At 39.8% G+C, this 15,509-nt stretch overlaps 1 long non-coding RNA gene across 1 annotated transcript in view; it reads left to right on the top strand.

Moving 5' to 3' along the window:
- Window positions 1-587: 587 nt before the first annotated feature.
- Window positions 588-15,509, top strand: part of LOC139759166 (uncharacterized) — a 287,348-nt gene continuing 272,426 nt past the window's right edge. The window contains exons 1-2 of the long non-coding RNA XR_011715005.1: window positions 588-656; window positions 10,279-10,408. This is a non-coding gene — a long non-coding RNA (uncharacterized lncRNA). The remainder of the gene's footprint in view (window positions 657-10,278; window positions 10,409-15,509) is intronic.

Here is a 15,509-nt window from a genome sequence, read left to right on the forward strand (position 1 = left end):
TTCAGATCTTGACCAGCTCTATCTGTAGTTATTTCTGCGTGTCACTTTGTGATAACAAATACTCCAATAACTGATCAACACTAGAGCCTTTTATCGTAGACATTCACAAAATCATTGGATATTAGTTCATAGTGTGTACTTTGGCACAAAAGGCCTCAGAACAACTCGTTAAATACCTACATTTCCATGACCAGAGAAATTTGTTATATACTCCAACTTATCCTTTGCGTAATGGCACCAAATTGGTTACAGGTAATATAACACGTCTAAGAAATGCACCGCAATGTTCTGATCATAAAACAAACCACAAAAGTGAATTATTTACCTTAAAACTTCCGACCGGCTCCCGCCCCTCTCCTCGAAGTCGGACACCAAACCGTTGAGAATGAAATATTATTGGAATCTCTGTACCCTTTGAATATTTTTATGTGTTATTGACAGTTTCTTGCAAGTTATTTGATTTTAGGTATCAAGAAGTAGAAATTTTATTTTCTTATAAGTGCTTTTCATTAATTAATTACCTCTGTAATTAATAAATAAGTTTAGCGCATTTTTAGAATGTTTTGCTATTACCTTTCTAACACAGGCGCGCGGGAAAATAGTGATAGCGTGAGCTGGTCGAGGGATTCCTCAGTTTTTCTCGACTTAAGCTTGAAGTAAGTAATGACTTATAGTAACTTTGATTGATTTTGATAGTGTTTTTCTTTCGGTGTAATTTGATGTATGTAATACCTGTCAGGGTTTTATGGAAGTGTTGTTGCCAAACGATATTGACGAGTGAGGTCAAATTGATCAGTCTGGTGATTCATGGCAATAATCGATATATCTAGAACATCGGCATTAATATTAATACTTATCAGTTTTGCTGTGGGTTTTTAGTGGTATTTTACATGTGAATTTACATAGCATAAAGGTTTTAGTGATATTTTTCATATGAATTTACATAGCACGAAGGTTTTTTGATATTTTTTCATATGAATTTGCATAACATGGTCATAGAAGAACAGGATATCCTTGAATTTGAAGTTACTGGCTCATAATAGATTGTCTACAGCCATGAGAAACCACGTACATGGAAATGATTAACGTATGATTATTATACATATTGGAGACCAGTATGACTGACCTGAAGGTACCCAATGTAATCCCGGTATGTCATTAGCTCTTAATCATTAGTAGGCTATGGCCATTTATGTCCTTTCATAAGAATTATTTCCATGATATCTGAGTAATGTATTTTTTCTGCTGAGAAAATGTCTTGCTGATCATAATTTAGATGTGGTGTGTTTGTGGAATTGACGTAATGTATGAAGCCCATACAGCTATTTCTGATGAACTGATATAAAGTTAAAAAAATTATGATAGTTATTGAAGTATATATTCTATCAGATCTGCCTTAAATGACATTCTAAGTGTTAGTGATAGAGTATAGTAGCCAAAATATTATACACATTCAAAATCTCTGGCACTGATATGAGAGGGTACTTTTACAGATGTATCAGAAAAGCTTCATTATTTTTTCTGTAAGGTAATAAGGTAACAGTAGCTAGCTTTTTGCATAATAGGTATGTGACTCAGAAACCAAATGAAAAAAAAAAGATATTATGAAATAGATAAACAAAGAACCCAGTAAAAGAAAATTAAATGAAAACTTTTGCCCTTATCTTATGTAAGAGAGAATTATAAAGAAAATTTGCATGTAGTAATAAGGGGTTTATTATTTATGTTGCAGCTAATATTTCACATTAAATGATTACCTGTTTAGTCATGATTGCTAAATTTGTTCTACTCAGTTGATTAATTGTAAGTAACTCTTAAGTTGAATTTTCTTACAAAATTTTTGCACTTTTCAACAGAATATTTGAAACTGGTGTCATTATCAGTGTTTCTGAAAAACACCATCAATTGATCTGATAGGCTATTATATTCAACTTTACATCCAATATGTAAAAGCAAGAGATTATCTTATTTCAATCAAGTTCTCTATTTATCTGTCTTGTAGATATCATTAGAATTCCAGAGATTTCTCTGTTATAGTATTTCACAAAGCCAAGAAACTGCAAAAGAATGTTTGACATTTACAAAATATCTTTGATCTGAATTGTTCAGGCGGACATAGAGTGCTATAGACAGTGAAATTGTCAAAATAACCAATAATTCCCATTTTGTGATACACTCCTATGAATTTAACAGCAGATGAATAAAAATACTTATGCCATAGGAGGTATATGTGCTCACCAGTATGTTGGTATTTGATGATATGCTGTGTAAAAGTTGACACCCGTTTGCTGGTATTTTTGGTAATCTTTATACATTTGTCCTTTCTATATGTCCATATCACTTCACCATACTTGTCTAAGTTTACTCATACTTCCATAAATGCCATAATTTCTTGGTGTTTACCTTCAACAAAACTTAGTGGTGAACTGAAAATTTGAAATATAGGCTAAGGAATTATATATAGGCTATTTCTCTTCTTTTACTTTCTCTAAGCCTTGTAAAAGCTTAGATAAAGGTTTCTACTTCAAGGAATGGGGAGAAAGAATGTTTTTCATAAATCTTCATGTTATACAAAGCACCTAGAGGGGCTGTAAATCTTCATTCTGTTATCACTTCCTAATAGTAATATATATATATAAAAGAAATATATATATATATATATATATATATATATATATATATATATATATATATATATATATATACCTCTGTGGAAGGTATTAAGAATATATGGTGTGGGAGGCAAGTTGTATATATATATATATATATATATATATATATATATATTTTTTTTTTTTTTTTTTTTTTTTTTTGCTTTGTCGCTGTCTCCCGCGTTTGCGAGGTAGCGCAAGGAAACAGACGAAAGAAATGGCCCAACCCACCCCCATACACATGTATATACATACGTCCACACACGCAAATATACATACCTACACAGCTTTCCATGGTTTACCCCAGACGCTTCACATGCCCTGATTCAATCCACTGACAGCACGTCAACCCCGGTATACCACATCGCTCCAATTCACTCTATTCCTTGCCCTCCTTTCACCCTCCTGCATGTTCAGGCCCCGATCACACAAAATCTTTTTCACTCCATCTTTCCACCTCCAATTTGGTCTCCCTCTTCTCGTTCCCTCCACCTCCGACACATATATCCTCTTGGTCAATCTTTCCTCACTCATTCTCTCCATGTGCCCAAACTATTTCAAAACACCCTCTTCTGCTCTCTCAACCACGCTCTTTTTATTTCCACACATCTCTCTTACCCTTACGTTACTTACTCGATCAAACCACCTCACACCACACATTGTCCTCAAACATCTCATTTCCAGCACATCCATCCTCCTGCACACCATTCTATCCATAGCCCACGCCTCGCAACCATACAACATTGTTGGAACCACTATTCCTTCAAACATACCCATTTTTGCTTTCCGAGATAATGTTCTCGACTTCCACACATTCTTCAAGGCTCCCAGAATTTTCGCCCCCTCCCTATGATCCACTTCCGCTTCCATGGTTCCATCCGCTGCCAGATCCACTCCCAGATATCTAAAACACTTCACTTCCTCCAGTTTTTCTCCATTCAAACTCACCTCCCAATTGACTTGACCCTCAACCCTACTGTACCTAATAACCTTGCTCTTATTCACATTTACTCTTAACTTTCTTCTTTCACACACTTTACCAAACTCAGTCACCAGTTTCTGCAGTTTCTCACATGAATCAGCCACCAGCGCTGTATCATCAGCGAACAACAACTGACTCACTTCCCAAGCTCTCTCATCCCCAACAGACTTCATACTTGCCCCTCTTTCCAAAACTCTTGCATTCACCTCCCTAACAACCCCATCCATAAACAAATTAAACAACCATGGAGACATTACACACCCTTGCCGCAAACCTACATTCACTGAGAACCAATCACTTTCCTCTCTTCCTACACGTACACATGCCTTACATCTTCGATAAAAACTTTTCACTGCTTCTAACAACTTTCCTCCCACACCATATATTCTTAATACCTTCCACAGAGCATCTCTATCAACTCTATCATATGCCTTCTCCAGATCCATAAATGCTACATACAAATCCATTTGCTTTTCTAAGTATTTCTCACATACATTCTTCAAAGCAAACACCTGATCCACACATCCTCTACCACTTCTGAAACCACACTGCTCTTCCCCAATCTGATGCTCTGTACATGCATGCCTTCACCCTCTCAATCAATACCCTCCCATATAATTTACCAGGAATACTCAACAAACTTTTTCCTCTGAACCATCTATGTAAACCTTGTAAAGATCTGGGGCCTAGATGTGGATAGGGAGCTGTGGTTTCGGTGCATTACACATGACAGGTAGAGACTGAGTGTGAAAGCTTTCTTCTGTTTCCCTGACGCTGCCTCGCTGATGCAGGGGGTAGCGATGCTGTTTCTGTGGGGCGGGGTAGCGCCACAATGGATGAAGGCAAGCAAATATGAATATGTACATGTGAATATATGTATGTGTATATTTATGGTCATATGTATGGGTGTTTATGTAATATATATATAATAATATATTTTTTTTATATATATATATATATATATATATATATATATATATATATATATATATATATATATTTTTTTTTTTTTTTTTTTTTTTTTTTTTTTGTCGCTGCGCTACCTCGCAAACGCGGGAGACAGCGACAAAAATATATATGTGGTACGGGACAAAATTGGAAACTGCTGCACTACACTTAATATTTATAATAGTACGAAGTGTTTTATTGAGGAAATGCCACAATGGCCAAGGGACTTCCGAGAAGCCGATGTGTTCCGTAGACGTATTTGTGTGTCATGTTTTTGTCCCACCATCACTTATCCGCTCCCCGCTCTACCTTACAGTGTAGTGGCTAGATGTTTGAATTACAGGAAGTAATGTTCAGTAACTTACATATTAGCAGCTATCAATTATCTGATGCTACCGTGCAAAACAGCATTGAAGCACACACATGATTATACGTTATCAAAAAGCTTCATTTTGGCTTTATTTTCATGTTATTAGAAAACATTAAACAAGGAAGGTTGTGACAACTTTCCACTCCATTTTTGGTCGTTCGTCAAACAATAGTGTGACGTCCATGTCATGTCATGGGGCAGTGTCACCCTCCCAACCCTCCCCATGTCGCCACATAACCTAGAATCAACCCCGGGACTCTCCTGCCATCTGTCACTATACTTAAGGATTATTAGTTAGTGAGGCAAGACTGTGGAGGGACACGACTGTTTTCATCGAGGTTTAGTTTTATCCAGAAACAGAACCAGCGAGATTTGCCTATTATTGTAGTGTAGCCGATACAGCGGTGAGGTTGAAACATGTAAGAGTTCGTATGAGAGAATAGAATATGAAGCTGGTAAATTTTTAGGATAAGGATTAGGAATGTTTGTGGTGCTGTATTGCGTGAGAAGAACGTTTTCTAGTACACACACACACACACACAATCACACAACTTACTTGGTTTTTGTGGTGGTTTGATGTGAAATTCTGAAGCAAGAACACTAAGTGGAGTTTGCTGAGGACAGAATGAGGAAAAAAAATTATTAGATTTCTTTAGCAATGTTTTCACTTGTTCCAGAACACGGATGGGATATCATTCATAAAAGTTTAGGAAAATGTTATATGGATCATTCCTCTCAAGCTCTTTTTGGTTGATTATCAGCGTAATGAAATTTTGTCACACCCACTTCCTTAACTTAAACAGAAAGGTCCATTGTTACATTTGACGCAAGGAATTCTGATAGTTTCTCTCACTAACTCCCATGTTTACCCTTGTTTCTCAGTTATTGTATATTCTTCAGGGATTACTACGTTTCTTTGTACGACACCAAACGTAATAATGGTGGGGGCAGTCTTTAGATACCCCATGGCGTCCTGTCAGTCTGTCAGCATTATTGATATATAATCATTATTTCATTTATATTACCGTGCTTCCTCATTTTCCATTCGTACTGAAGGGGAACTCATTCACTGGCGTCTTTGTCATGTCTTTTTATGTTTTAATTTTTTTTTATCCCTTTGTTTTGCCTGTATCATAAACACCGGGATTTCTCTTTGCCATGTTTAGCACTTTCACGCTGTTTTCCTCTATGAGATGTAACCATCAGTGAGCGTCCTTTCCTTCTTTTTCATTATATTCTAGTCCTTGACTTATTTGTCTCTTTATTTCCTCTGTGTGTGTGTGTGTGTGTGTGTGTGTGTGTGTGTGTGTGGTAGCATTTAGAATATGAACCTTGGCAACATGCACCTTAGTGCCTTCTTGACAGGAAACATTCTTAGACATCCACTCTCCATCATCACAGCCATCATGTTACGACGATCACAGTCTGTGCCTCTCCTCATCCACATTACGTAATCTTCTAGCAAGCCTCAGCACCACATTAATTACTCGGCCGTCTAATCAAACCCTCCGAGGACGCTTTCTCTTTGGCATTAAGTTGCAGCTCCTCCCACGATGGTCACACCTTCCCAGCATCATCGCTCTGTCCAAATTATGATATGCGGACAAAGTTGACAGAGGGCTCACCCCTGAGATCCAATGGTGAAGACGGTTGCGTTTTCTTTGAACAGATAAACACAAGCTTTGAGTTGGCTGCATTGAAGAGCATTTTAAAATAGCAGGTTTGTTCACACGTTAAGTATAGACTGTCAGATTGGCTTACCAAGGCAGAGTTACGGCGTTGGTCGGCTGGCTCACAGGCCGGCTATCAACAACCTAACGGCTAATATTACCCCGATTCCCACGCGGCTCTTACCATCTTCGTCTCTGTGGTCTCTCGGCGTAAGGGTGGATATTCTCTGCATCTCGTTCTGCGAGATGAAGATAGACTTTTTATTCTCAATTGATGTGATGTGCAGATAGAGAATTTGAACCCATATCCCCGATTGTTGCAAGGTCGATATTCCCGAAAAATGGAAATTATATACAGCGTGCAGGTTGGTGCTTTGCATGTCATGATTTCGTGTGAATGAAATTCTTTTTTCATGCTTCTCGTCCGATTCATTGCTCCAGATATCAAGTGGATGACGCTGATAGGTGGACCACACTGGCAAAATCACCTTCGACAATTAGTTCTTGTACTATCAACAGCCTCTTGATTGTTAAGAGGCTTCCTCATCTGATCCTTTTACCCCAACATTCCATTCCGTGGAGATTATCCTCAAGTCAGATATCAGCTGGAGTGATCGTTCCTCGCCATCTTAAGTCCGTCTCACCACGTGTCATGTGGCACACAGTGATTTTACTCAGGCCGCACACTCGCCTGCCCTCGCCTCTTTTGGTGTGTTGATGGTAGACTAGCTCAGGCAGGAAAGGGGAGGGGGAAGTGACGACCTTAGTGTCACGTGTACCGAGAAGAGACGGCTGTGTGATCAAAGGACCGTTACAACAGACGCCATTCGACTTTTAGAACACTGTTCCTGAGGCGAGAATCGTTACCATACACATGATCCGTAAATGTTTCCTAGTTACAGACTGTCGTTTTCAGTTTATGTTGGTTTCCTTTTCCACGTTTGACAACTCATGATTGCATTGAATAGTTTTGCCTGATTGATACGATCATGAAAAATTTTGAGTTTCTGGTGTATACTAAGTATCCTTCCTTTTAGAGGTAGTTAGTCTGCATTTGTCCCTGCTATTCCTCTCTGCTGAGGAACAAAACTTCGAAAGGACTGCATGACAGATCTGCGTATTTTTGCGTGCAGGTTATTGGTGCTTTTAGCGAAGGGAGAAAAAATATGAAGGTCAAGTTCCCAGTATAGCGAACTCTCCCTTAAGACACTCCTCCGTGGTTCTGCACACTCCACACACACCAGGGACGTGTCTCAGATGTCCTCTATCGGGTGTTTCATAACTCTACACCCCTTCATGATAGCTGTAACTGCAGAGGTGAAATATTGCCGTAGCCTGCTGTGTTCTGTTATCTATCCATGTTACACCTTTATCGTAACTTTGTTGAATACGATGATACAAGACCGATGAATTTGTTACTAGATGTCTGTCCGTGAGACAGTAACGAGTAAATTTGCTATAAGTGTTCAGTCGTCGGCTGGTGTGTGTGTGACTTGCTGAGCTATAGCTTGTGTACAGAGAGAAACAGATTCAAGCGTTCGTGATGCAGCAACCTCCCCCTTTGCACAAGACCTCATATATTAGCCTGAATAGTTAATAGTACATGCTTCTAATCAAATTTGATGAGAAAATTTTATAAACATACTAGTGGCATCTTTCTCCCCATACTGAAGTTTTGTTTTGCTCAGAACACCCTAAGAGAACCTTTGAATACATGTTTATCCCATGATGTACGAGAGATGGTTGTTATCAAATGTGATAAGAAAAATCCTCTCCCGTATGCTGTAAATATTGTTTCGACTTTCATGGTATTTCATTTTTGTATTTTGATTAATTGAAACTTCCCACGTTTTCATTGTGACAGAAGTTCCAACTTGAGCTTGTGATTTGAGTTATTGCCTTTCTGTTTGTTTGGAGAGATCGCCCGTCATCAAGAAATGTTCATATTGTTCTGTGATGAAAGCTGTTGATTCCCTCAACAATCAAAGAGAACTGTTATTCTTTTTTTTTTTAAATTTGAAAGACACTGGCACCATTTCCCATTCTTATGGCGTGTTGTGTATCTATCAGTGAAAATACTTCTTTTCGAGGCTGCTAAGCAACGACAGAAGATCTATGATAGTCGTGTGCTTGGTGTAACCAAGAGCGGTAGCTCCGGGAGGCCAGCGGCCCCCTGTGTCTGGCGCAGTAGACGCCAAGCACCAACTGAGCGTAAAATAACCACTTCTCTTGTCACTTGTGGTTCATACCCTCCCATTGTCTGGGGTTTTAACTTCAAAGATTGCACGTGTTGTGTAAAACAGTGGCTGGGAAGACTGCTTACGTTGGTCAAATGACGAGTATTACGGCGTTGGTGGGTAAATGTTGATGTATGCTCATGCATCCGTGTTAAAACTACAGATGTAACGTTTCTCTCCTCTAGATGGGTCGTGTATGATGATACCTCTTGTCAAAACATATTGATATATGTTTTTGATGAGTTCCTGATCGTATATTAGTGTGCGCATCTAAATTATCAATTTCATGTCCTTTGGGGCCTAACCTCTATATGATCCAGTCGTATGAATCCCCTAACCCTTTATGTTATCCCAGGGGATAGGGGAGGAAGAATACTTCCCACGTATTCCCAGCGTGTCGTAGAAGGCGACTAAAAGGGGAGGGAGCGGGGGGCTGGAAATCCTCCCCTCGAGTTTTTTTTTTTTTTCCAAAAGAAGGAACAGAGAAGGGGCCCAGGTGAGGATATTCCCTCAAAGGCCCAGTACTCTGTTCTTAACGCTACCTCGCTAACGCGGGAAATGGCGAATAGTATGAAAGAATATATATATATATATATATATATATATATATATATATATATATATATATATATATATATATATATATATATAAAATATATATATATAAAATATATATATATATAAAATATATATATATATATATATATATATATACATATATATATATATATATATATATATATATATATATATAGTACATGAACGCTATTTCCCGCGTGAGCAAGGCATCGTCCAGAATACTTGAATGTGCTCAACAGGAAAGAAATATTCCCATTTGGATCTTTCCTCTGTTCCTTTTTGGAGAGTAATACAGTAGGGATGTGTAGCACCGCCCCCACCGCTCGTCGTCGCCTATCAAACACCGGTGATACATGGACAGTATAGCTAACTATTTGTGTATTACGGGAAGAGAGTTTTACGTTCCTTTTGTCCTGTTAACCTTGTACATATGTACCTTGTTTCCCCTCATATGATAACACACACACACACACACACACACACACACACACACACACTATCCCAGGTACCCATTTATCGACTAGCCTCAGAGGGAGGTGAACACATATGTTAGGTCTTGTCCGACTTTGCGCCAAGAATTCAAATCAATGCGGGCTCGTGTGACTCACGGTCATTAGCGCTGACCGTTACACCGCATAGAAAGAGTGGAGTCAAGTACTGGAGACATCTCTGTAGAAATTGTCTGACGCCTCCTGTGTGGATAAAAGTATTTGACTGTAGTATATGTGTGTGTGCGTGTGTGTTTATGTAATTGTCTTAGGTGTTTAGACCAATTTTTTTGATGTGGTTTCACAAGTTCATTTTCATACAGACTTCATAAAGCTTTGTGCAAACTTTTCAGCGTTGACGCACCGAACTTCGGATGGTAATTCAACGCTGCGCTATACACGCGGGACGGTTTGGGTGACTAGTCTTTAGCTTTCGACGGGTTTGCAGCGGCTTACCACCGTTCCACGAACTCCTCGTCACTAGTAAGTTCAACTTTCACAGCTGTTCGTGTGACTCTTGAGCGCATAACCTCGCTGCTGGACGCCTGGTAGCTTTACCGTTTTCATTTTTCCCGCAACATCTGTTGATATTGACGCACTTGCCCTACAAAGTGAGTCCCATCATTGTCATATTAGTGTTTGTACGTCTGTCGGTGGATGGATATTGTCTCTCTTCTACCGTGATAGCAAACGCTTCTTCGAATAGGTATTAGAATAAATGCCTCTTTGAATCAATGCATCCGAGTCTGCAAACGACAGAGATAAATATACCGACGGCGTTCAGTAACTAAAGTTACCACAGAGCCTGCGTTCCTTTAAGCCAGTACTCTCAACACTTCGCTGTCCACTGGCTGCCCTCAGCTCTCCGTGGAATGCAAGAAGTCATTGACATCACAAGCAAAAAAAGAAAATGAGATAAAATGAGTGGTAAAAAACAATTGGAAATGACTGACGGGGCATGGTAGATTAGGGCATCTGTCCTCCCGCAATCCTGGGAAAAGCTGGGGTGATTGCTGGGGTCGACGTTGTCGCAATTACTACAGTGACTGGTGGGACCATTTCTTTCGTAACTTTCAGGAAACTGAGAGACCTTGTTGTCGTTCTCACTCGTATAACCTTCGGTAAATAGATAGATTGACAGGTAGTACCCACCGTCCTCGCCCCTGCATCATTGATTACCCCCGAACATGTTTGGTTACATACGCGTCACCATCAACGAAGTTCTCGGCTGATCGAGCGTTGAACTATGTCATAAGGTACTGGTCCCGTGGTTGCTGAAAAGCATGGTATACCAGTAAACAGAAATCGGTTCATAACTGGCTCGACTTACCTCGCAGGCCAACCTCGCAGGCCATGTCGTGCCACTTCCTCAAGTACCCATTTTCATCGGAAATACACAAAAAGGAAATAGTGATGCCGCCTTCCAGATAAATGGCCACCTGTTTGGCTCCGAGAACGGTGAGGCAAATTACTGCTTTTGGGAGGGCAAGTGAGGCAGGGCTGTCGGCCGGCGGGGTGGTGGTGTGAGCGGTGCTCACGGCGCCGGCCTGGTTGGTCTCCAGCCCAGCAGGAAGTCATCGTCTTCTTCCTGGAGGAACGTGGCTGACACACAGGCCTCGTAGAAAGAAAGTTGTTTGATACGTAGGTCCGTGTAGGGGAAACTATACAAGTAGGTCAGTGTAGGGGGGGGGGAAAGATGATAATGACGATAGATCTTAAGAAAATTTTGCTTTTTCTTCTTTTTAGAGAAAGTATTTGACACAGGCTTGATTAAAGGAGTAAATATGACACTGGCCTTGTTTTTATAGGGTGAGTATTTAATGAGAGAAAAAGTATCTGACAGGCCTGTTTCGAGAAAGTATTTGATGCACGTTTGGTTGGAGGCGAATGTTTGACACAGGTCTGTCCAGAGATGCATTTGACACATCGTTAAGTGCGAAGGAAGCCATTCGACAAGCGTGTTTGGAGATGAATTCGACACGTAAATATGTGCAGAAAATTTTGACACGGGCCTTTTAGAGAATAGAAACTGACATGTAGATCAGGGTTATATAGAAACGTATTTGAGGTATCTGACACCTATATGTTAGTAGGAATCATTTGATACTTAGTTTAGGTCCGTGTGGATAAAAGTATTTGACACGTAAGTCGTGTGGAGTAAAGTATTTTAGACATTCGTATGTAGAAAGTTCCTTGACACCTAGTCCTGTGGAGGTAAAAGTATTTTGTCACGTACGTGTGTGTGTGTGTGTGTTGACGAGAAATTGCAACAAGCTTGTTTGCAGGACGTTTATGACACCTTGGTCCATGAAAGTATTTGACATGTCCATTAAGGGAAAGAAGTTGAAGCTGGATGGACAAAAAAGTGTTGGTCCCAATTACGGAGAAATCTGACGTGAACGAAATGTTGCGCCAGCTGGTCGGTCGGTGTTGATTTCCTTGGACTGATATTGAGACAACTGAATGTGAAATTGCGAGGCAGCGATGAACAACTTTTTCGTAATCGCCCAGCAAAGGGGACGTACACGCAACGGTTACGCATATAACAAGTGTGACATCTTGTATCTCTCCTAAAGCGAAGTCTCTCATAGCCTCTTAAGCAGGTCTTCCATCCCCCTCAAGAACTCTTTAAGACCACTCTTTTCCATTTTCTCCTTTTCCTCTTAAGGCCTGTAGCACCTGAAGTTTTCAGTCGCAAAAATATGAACTATCGCGAGATAGATAGGTTTGCCATGGATGATCATTGTGAATGATTTCCATGTGTATGTATTTACTAAATTATTTACGAATTATAGAATACTCAGAGCCAGCGTTAGTAAGTGTGCGCTCCCTTTTTGTATAATGGTTAATGTAGCTCTGGTGGGTAAAGCCATGATCCTGGTCTTAGATACATACAAGAGTAAAGCCTCCCTGCGGATCGGGAAAGTGGAAGATAACATAAGCCACGCCACCAGCTAGAGATGTATAATAGCTTTGTTTACCGGTGATGAAACCTTCCCTGGCGAAATTTCTTTGCCCCGTCCCCACGTTCAGAGGCTTGCGCATGGGAAGATGTGAGGCTAACGGCTGAAGCGGATGGCTATTGGGTGAAGTGTGGATGCCATACGGTTAATGGTTGCTCTACCGGTAGAAACTCTTGATTTTTGGGTACTGATGATCAGCTGAGGAGAGAGGGTATCTCAGTGGGAGAGCGGTTGTTCAGGTGAAACAGGCGTTGCTAGGTGGAAAAGAGAAATTGTAGTTGGGAAGAAGGCAGCTGAGGAAAAATGGAATGCTACTAGGAGAAAGAATCAAAGGTAGATAGGCCATACTGTATATAGAACTAGGTTTAAAGAGAGATGGGTGAGTAGGGGAGGAAGAATTGCTAAGTGAAGAGTGCCAAGAGAAGATTTGTATTGCTAAGAGAGAGCTGATAGTCTAGGAGACAGGGAAGAGGTGATAAGGGAAACTAAGGATGGATAATGTGATGCCAAAGATAGACAGAAGGGTTCCAAGGAAGGAGGGTAGTAGTATGGGAAGAGGTGACGTTTAGGGTGCAAGTGGTACCAAGGGAGAAAGGTTGTTATGAGGAAGAGACGGGATCCATAGGGTGCTGACGTGGTGAGGGTATGCACGGCAACCTCAGCCCTATGTCGACCATGGTTAAAGAGGTTAGTCTCGTCCCTTATGACCGTCTCAGGGGACGTCTGATTTCTGGGAATAACGTCTGGGTTGTGATCTTAACCGGCGCTCATATACAGCCACCGAGCTTCAGAACAGCGCTCGTAACAGACGCTCACGTGACGCGATTCGTTTACTGGAAAACAGCTGGGAACGTGTACACAACCACTGATGCAGACAGTCGGAGCCGGTGTCAAGTACCAACGCCAGCCAAGCGGATGGGAAGTCGGTGGTAAACCAGCTCCTGACGGCCTTAGGCAGCGTTAATAACTAAGTCTGTCACTCCCAGCGTGAGGCGTCGCATGATTCCCCCATTACACTTGTCACGGTCGGCATCAGTGCGTTTCATTTATGTAATTGAAGATGACACCGTAATACGAGTCCTGCTACTGGCTGCCTGGGAAGACAAGGGGAGAGGTGGTGAGGGTGGGGTGAAAGGGAATTAAGGGAGGGAGGTGGGTGTTAGGGGGAAGTGAAGGAGGGGATAGTGAAAGGACAAGGAGGTAAGTAGATGGTATGGAAATCGATGTGGGGAAATTTAGGAGCTAGGAATCGGGAGAGGAAAAGGCTAATTGTAGTTAGAAACGGGAAACGAGCGTAAAATGACAGATTAGAGGTGATGGGGGAGAAGACGGGGAGATTAAAGTAGATAAGTTGATGGAAATGAAGATAACATTGATAACGAAAGGGGTCAAGGAGAGGAGAGTAGGGGGGAAAAAGTTGATGAGAGGATTGTGAAAGGTAACAGGTAACAAGAGGGAAGTAAAGATGGACGACAATGGCGGGGGTAAGTAGAGGGAGATCGCTGAGAAAGGACGAGACTACAAGGAGTGAAAGTAGAAAGATATGACCAGACTTCTCTTTTGTAGTCTGTGGCTGTACTGAGGGGAATATATATATATATATATATATATATATATATATATATATATATATATATATATATATATATATATATATATATATATATGTATATATATATATATATATATATATATATATATATATATATATATATATATATATATATATATATATGTATATGTATATTTACATATACATGTAAATTCATGAAGTTGTCATAGGCTTTGATTGTTAATGAGAGAGTGTGTTTTTATACACAAATATGTTACCTTTATTGATTATAACTGAATGGTTGTTTCTCATCATGGTTGTCGTTTTACAGTATTGATCTCGCCATACACATCCGAAATTGATTATGTTGCATGTCGATTTTAATATCTGTAATAGTTTATAGGCTAGGGGGGCAACAAATATAGGTGTAGGTAGTACAGACTTGTGGTAAGAAGTTTGAGTCCGGGTCTCTGGATATTAAAGACCTTTTGAGCGTTCCTGTTCCTCGTCAACAAGAGATACAGTTATGTAATAAATATATATATATATATATATATATATATATATATATATATATATATATATATATATATATATATATATATATATATATATATATATTATATATATATATATATTATATATATATATATATATATATATATATATATATATATATATATATATATATATATATATATATATATATATATATATATATATACTTGAAATAATAACAAAACTGACGTTATTGGTCACACAGGACATCACAGTTAAGTAATCACGTATGATAACTTGACCTCAACTCCGGCAGCAGCGTGGCTGAAGTGAGGTTACGGTGGCTGAGGTTAGGCCAGGCCACGAATTTGATTATCCACAGTCATGAGCTAACGGGTGGCATGGAGTCAACCAATAATATAATCTCGCAGTGACATGATACAAAAAAGAATTAACGGGATCGCCACATAAAAAGAAGTTTAACACCACTTGGCATATTCGGTTAACTCGTAACCCGACCAATAACGGGTACTTCGCATAACACAAATCTCGCTGGTATTGCTTCGCGTTA

The sequence above is a fragment of the Panulirus ornatus genome, chromosome 32 (genome assembly GCF_036320965.1).
Source record: "Panulirus ornatus isolate Po-2019 chromosome 32, ASM3632096v1, whole genome shotgun sequence".
In the NCBI taxonomy this organism is placed as follows: Eukaryota; Metazoa; Arthropoda; class Malacostraca; order Decapoda; family Palinuridae; genus Panulirus; species Panulirus ornatus.